This window comes from Hevea brasiliensis, chromosome 17 (genome assembly GCF_030052815.1).
Source record: "Hevea brasiliensis isolate MT/VB/25A 57/8 chromosome 17, ASM3005281v1, whole genome shotgun sequence".
NCBI classification, from domain to species: Eukaryota; Viridiplantae; Streptophyta; class Magnoliopsida; order Malpighiales; family Euphorbiaceae; genus Hevea; species Hevea brasiliensis.
The window spans coordinates 42,164,551-42,171,756 of NC_079509.1; positions in this window are offsets into that span (position 1 = coordinate 42,164,551).

The window sequence follows — 7,206 nt, forward strand, 5'->3', positions numbered from 1 at the left end:
CCTTTCGGGTTTTCACCCTTCACTCATTTTACAGAAAGTGCCCTTCCGAGTTTTCACCTCTTCACGCATTTTGCTAGGGGCGCCCTTTCGGGTTTTCACCCCTACCCCTATTTTTTTTTTTTTTTTTTTGCAAGGCATAATATCTCCGGACAATGTCGGCATTCACGGGTCTTGGGAATTCTTCACCATCCATACGGGACAAGATTAGGGCCCTACCAGAAAATGCCCTTTTGACCACATAGGGTCCTTCATATGTTGGTGTCCATTTACCCCGGGCATCATTTTGATTCGGAAGCACCTTTTTCAGGACTAGATCCCCGGGTTGAAATTCACGTGGGCGAATGCCTTTGTTAAATGCTTGAGCCATTCTTCTCTGATATAATTGCCCATGACATGCTGCCGCTAGCCTTTTCTCGTCCAGCAAATTTAATTGGTTGAATCTTGACTGGATCCACTCCGACTCATCAATCCCTGATTCCTTCAGAATTCTTAAGGAAGGAATTTCCACTTCAATAGGTAATACAGCTACCATCTCGTAAACTAGTGAGTATGGAGTTGCCCCAATTGACGTCCTTACGGAAGTCCGGTATGCGTGAAGGGCGTAGGGAAGCATATCATGCCAATCTCTATAGGTGACTGTCATTTTCCGAATTATTCTCTTGAGATTTTTGTTTGCAGCTTCCACTGCTCCATTCATCTGGGGACGGTATGGTGAGGAATTGAGATGTCGGATCTTGTATTGCTCACATAATCTTTGGACCTTCGGACCATTCAAATTCTTGGCGTTTTCAGTGATGATCTCACTGGGGAGGCCGTGTCGGCAGATAATATTATTTCGGAGAAACTTGAGAAATGTGTTCTGTGTGATGTGGGCATATGATGTCGCTTCGACCCAATTAGAAAAATAGTCAATAGCTACCAAAATAAATCTATGTCCATTGGATGCCTTGGGGTTGATGGGACCAATCACGTCGATTCCCCACATTGCGAAATGCCATGGTGAGACGAGGTTGAACAATTGGTGAGGCGAAACATTTATCGGATCCGCGTAGATTTGACATTTGTGACACTTCCAAAAGTATTCGATGCAATCCTTCTCCATAGTAGTCCAGAAGTATCCTCGTCACAAGATTTGCTTAGCCATCATATGTCCATTAGCATGGGTAGCACAGTTCCCCTCATGAGTTTCGAAAAGGATCCTCTTTGCCTCTTTTGCCTCCACGCATCTCAACAATTCGCCATTGGAGCTCCTTTTGTATAGAATTTCTCCACTGGGGAAGTACCCGAAAGCTAATCTCCGGATCATTCTTCTTTCATTTCTACTTGCCCCTGGAGGGAATTTTCTGGTTTTGATGTAGACCTGGATGTCATGATACCAAGGTTTACCATCTGTTTCCTTCTCGATCATGAAGCAGTACGCTAGCTCACTCCTTGCTTTGATCTGCAATTCCTGAATCGTCTACCCTTCTTCTATTTGAGCCATAACAGCCAGGGTGGCTAAGGCATCCGCAAATTGATTTTTGTCCCGACTGAGGTGAGTGAAAGAAATTTCTTCGAATTTCTTGATCAATTCCAGTAGGTACTTCTGATATGGGATTAACTTCAGATCCTTGGTTTGCCATTCTCCCTTGAATTGATAAATGATCAAGGCTGAATCTGCATACACCTCCAACTTCCTGACTTTCATTTCGATGGTGGCCTGTAAACCCATCACACAAGCTTCGTATTCTGCGACATTATTGGTACATTCAAACCTTAACTTGATGGCTATTGGGAAGTGTTTCCCATTGGGTGATACCAGTACTGCCCCAATTCCATTACCAGACAAATTAACAGCTCCGTCGAAATACATTTCCCACACATTAGCTGGCTCTTTTTCTTCGTTGTCGACTTCATTAACATGCTTATCAGGAAATTCAAAATCCAAGGCTTCATAATCCTGGATTGGGTTTTCTGCTAAAAGATTAGCGATTACGCTATCCTTTACTGCCTTCCGGGTCATGTAGACAGTGTCATATTCCGAGTCATGTAGTGTTTAAGTCGATTTGCCACCCAGGCTAATACGCAACAAGTTTTCTCTAGGAAAGAGTACCTTGACTCACAATCATTGAACTTCTTACTCAAATAGTAGATGGCTCTTTCCTTTTAACCAGTGTCATTATGCTGCCCTAAAACACATCCCATTGAATTCTGTTAGATAGCCATGTATAGAATCAAAAGTCTTCCTGCCACTGGAGGAACCAATACTGGTGGGTTTAACAGGTACTGCTTAATTCTCTCGAAAGCCTCTTGGCAAACTGAATCCCATTGAGCAGTGTTATTCTTTCGGAGTAATCTAAAGATAGGCTCAGCCTTAGCAGTGAGGTTGGAAATAAATCTCGAAATGTAGTTCAGCTTTCCCAGGAAACTGCGCACCTCCCTTTCTGTCTTTGGGGATGGCATCTCTTGAATAGCTCGAACTTTGTCTGGATCTACTTCTATTCCCTTCTCACTCACTATGAATCCCAACAACTTCCCAGATTTAGCTCCGAACACACATTTGGCAGGGTTCAATTTTAGCTGATACTTCCTGAGTCTCTCGAATACTTTTCTTAGCACCTGCACATGGCTTTCTCCTTCCCTGGATTTGATGATCATATCATCCACGTACACCTCCACTTCTTTGTGCATCATATCGTGGAATAATGTGACCATAGCATGTTGGTAGGTAGCGCCTGCATTCTTTAAGCCAAATGGCATGACCCGATAACAGAATACCCCCCACTGAGTGACAAAAGCGGTTTTCTCCTTATCCTGTTCATCCATGAGGATTTGATTGTACCCGGATGCTCCATCGATACATGAACATCTACCCAATCCTGCGGCATTGTCTACTAGCATGTCTATGTACGGGAGAGGGAAATCATCCTTCAGGCTTGCTTTATTAAGATCCCTGTAATCAACGCACACCCTGACTCTTTCGTCTTTCTTCATTACCGGGACAATGTTAGCTATCCATTGAGGATATTTGACTACTTCTAGAAACCCAGCATTATATTGCTTTTTGACTTCATCCCTGACTTTGAGCAGCATGTCAAGGTTCATTTTTCAGCTTCTGCTTTACCGGGATCGTTCCGGGAATTAGGGGAATCTTGTGTGTCACAATCTGGGGGTCTAAGCCGGTTATATGGTCATAGCTCCATGAAAATACGTCCATGAATTCTTTGAGCAGACTGACCATATCTTCTAATTCTGCACTCTCCATAACTTTAAGTTCTCTTTTTATTTCTTCTGTGCCAAAATTCACGATGTGCGTTTCGTCCCTGTAAGGTACCAGGGAAGGTTCATCTCTTTCATCCCTTTCTTCTACGAGTTCCTCTTCAGAATCACTTGAAGTAATAGCAGTTATGGGGATTTCAAAATTAACCAGAGGAATTTCTGAGTCTATTGGATTATTAGGTGTTAATTGATGAATTGTCCTAAAGAAATGAAAGTGGAATATATTATGAAAATGGCAAAACAAGGAAAAGAGAATTGGATGTAAAAATGCGCTATTAATCCATTAATATTTGCATCATAAGAAAATGGTCCATTTACAGTATTACACTTGTCACCATGGACAAAATGATCAAGTATTGATAACCAAAAGTACTTTACTCGAAATTGAGTACAGGAATGTCCTTTGCCGTCCAGTTGTCCAGTTCTTGCCTTTCAGCTATTGGCGAGACTAGAGCTTCATACAAGGAATCGAGATGGATGAAATTAATGGATGGTTCATCGGGTGATTCTTCAGTTTCCGCTGGATTTTCAATAACCGGCTTGGTGAAGACCTCTGCGATTTTCGGGACTACCTTCATTTTCCCGATCTTTTGATCAAATCTCTGATCCCGAAGCATACTTCTCATCTAGAATCGTCCATCCATGAGGGCGTCTTCCTCATAACCCAAACCGCAATGACCAACCTTTTGGATAGCTAGTATAGGTTCGACAATCCCCTGTAATGTAGCGCCTAACCCCTTGCCCATCTCATACCCATTCTTTAGCATCACCTTTGCTACCATAGCCGTAGCCCTTCATCCCTCAGGATAGTTTCTTGCAACTCTAGAGCTTGAAAAGAGCTTTCCAATGATTCCTCAGCTGCTTCCACATAAGGAAGTGATTGCGGCTTGGTGACCAGCATGGCTTCCTCCCCTTTCACAGTGATGATTTTGCCGTCCATAATATATTTGATCTTCTGGTGTAAAGTCAAAGGAACGGCATTTGCTGAATGGATCCAAGGCCTTCCCAGCAACATAGTGTATGCAGGTTCAATGTTCATTACTTGGAACGTGACGTTGAAGGTGCATGCGCCGATTTGGAGTGACAAGTCAATGTCTCCCAGTACCTCCCTCCTTGTGCCATCAAAAGCTCTTACCACCATAGCACTTTGATGTATGTTTGACCGGTCGACCGGTAGCCTAGCCAAAGTGGCATTAGGCAAGACGTTGAGTGTGGATCCATTGTCAATGAGGACCTTGGCAACTATGCAACCTTTACACTGTACTGTCACATGCAGAGCCTTAGTGTGCTTTAGGCCTGCCGGGTCTATCTCTTCTTCTGAAAAAGTGACAAAGCTGGATGCTTGAATTTGTCCCACTATTTTCTCAAATTGCCCCAGTGTGATGTCGGGGTTTACGAAGGCCTGATCCAGAATTTTCTGCAAGGCTTGGTGGTGCACCTCTGAGCTCAGAATCAGCGACAATAGTGAAATTCGAGCAGGTGTCTTTCTTAACTGTTCAACAACGTCGTACTTACTTTGCTTCATTATTTGAAGCAACAGCTCCTCCTCTTCGTTTGATCTGGCAAGTTCTTCTCTCTCCACTTTCTCAACCTCCTCTTCTGTATTCTCTTGAGGCTCTCTCATTTTTACTTTCCCTCTCTTCTTTTCTTTCTCTTCACCCCCGTAACATCTCCCACTTCGGGTTATAAATTCAACCTCTTGCTCAAGTGGGGAGGATTTTGTGGTAGCGACTAGCTGGGGGTTTGATTGGGGAGTAGCATTACCAGAAGGTCCAGCATAAGTCATCTTAAAGTACTCGTGAGGAGCGAAGCACGGTTTAGGAGGTACTGAAGGTGAGGCAAGGTTAGGAGCCGGTGTACTTCTCGATACTCCTTGGGTGAAGACTTAGAAATCATAGTTCCAGGGTACAGCACGAGTGTTTGTAACTAGGAGCTGGGACGGGGTTCGGATGATTGTTACTGGTGGTGATGATGCTGGGATAAAGAAAGTCATTCTGTGATTAGAGGCATTTTGGCCGAATCGGACTGCATTTACTCCGCCCTCTATTTTCGACCTTGCTTGGCATCTTAAGACCTTGAGGGACAGTAGGTTCTAGACGTCTTGTTTGAACTCCTCACAATTTTGTAATTCGTGGTCAGCTGCTCCTCCATGATAGGGGCATCCCACATTATTTTCAGGCTTTGGTGTTTGAGGGTAGAGATAACCTTTCCTTACTACCATTGTAAAGATTTCCTCAAAGTGAGGAATCAGTTGATCTATCTCCAAAGTTGACCCTTCTCCTTCTGAATCTATCATATTCACATCACTGCCTGTACCATGATTGGGCAACGGGTTTGAGGTGACATTGGGAAGGGAGCCATTCCCTTCGATTTTTAACCATCCATTTCTGATTAGGGCGTGTACTCGCCCTCTGAGTGCCCCACAATTATCAGTAGAGTGCCCCTGTGCCCCTCCATGATACTCACACCGGGCACTGGCATCATACCACCTGGGGTATGGCGGCTGAATTGGGTCAAGGGGAATTGGCACTATTTGATTTATACCGACGAGGTATCGGTATATTTCGCTAAGTGGCAGGGGAAGAGGTGGATCAGGATTTCTTTGTAGTCTCGGGTTATTTTGAGGTGGTCTGGGTTGAATAGGTTGAGGAGGTGGTCTGGGCTGGTAAGTTGTCGGGGGGTGGATACTGTGGGTGTGGGTGAGGATAATTTGGGAAAGGGGGTGAAATGTTTGCAATGGTTTGGCCATGAGGGGGAGGATATGGTCGATAGTTATTTGGAGGTAATGAAGATTGGGTGTTCTGTCGGGTGATGGAATGCACATCTCCCTCTTTCTTCTTGCCAAAGCGGCGATTTTCTTTCTGAGATTCTCGATCAACTCCTGCAGTCGTCCCATCCTTAAGTTGGCTTCTATCCTCTTACCAGCTTGGATGATGTCCGAGAAACTATTGGAGGTGTTCCCAATCATCAGATTGAAATAAGGTGCCTTTAACGTCTCACTGAACAGAGAGCATAATTCATTGTCAGTCACCAGAGGATATATTTCTGCGGCTTTCTCTCTCCATCTTTGGGCATATTCTTTGAAACTTTCCCTGTCTCTCTGCACCAGGTTTTGGAGGTCTCTCCTTATAGGGGCAACGTCGCAGTTGAACTTGTATTGTTTCAGGAAAGCGTTAGCCAAATCTTTCCAGGAGCGTAATTTGCTCCTGTCTAACTGAATACACCACCTCAAGGCTGCCCCGGAGAGACTCTCGTGAAAGAAGTGAACCAAGAGTCTATCGTCTTCCGTCAAGGCAGACATTTTAGTGATATAAGTGGCCAAGTGAATGCGAGGGTCTAAATTCCCAGTGTATTTGTCGAAGTCCGGGACCTCGAACTTAGGCAACACCACCACATCAGGCACCAATCTCAGTGACACCACATCAACTGAACCATACATGTTCAGTCCCTCTATCGCTCTTAATCTCTCTTTTAGAGCGGACAGCTTCTCATTTTCTCTTGTTTTATTTTCCCCTCCTACTGCATGAAATACTCCCCCAGTTGAGAAATGAGGGGCGAAATGAACCGGAGAGATCAGGATTGAAGGGTATGGCTTTGCATTTGGGATAGTCGGGTAGTGGGAGAAAGGTGGATCATTATTCAGGGGAGCGGGATTGACAGTGATTGTCCGATCTGGGATAAGTGGCTGAAAGGTGAAAGAAGTTGAAGCATGATGAGAATCAACCGTTGTAGGAGGTGGGGGAGGTAATGGTAAGTTAGGCTCTGAAGCAGGCTTATTATGGGACATCTCTCTCATTAGTCTCATGAGCTCTGAGACCTGGTCTTTCATTTCGGACACTTATCCTTGTAGGTTCTGGACTTGTTCCTGGTCTTCCATTAGCCTTCTTGTTCGTGACCTTGTTAAGTACACTCGTCTAGGTTGAACTGCGTGTCTAGTCAGGCTTGCTT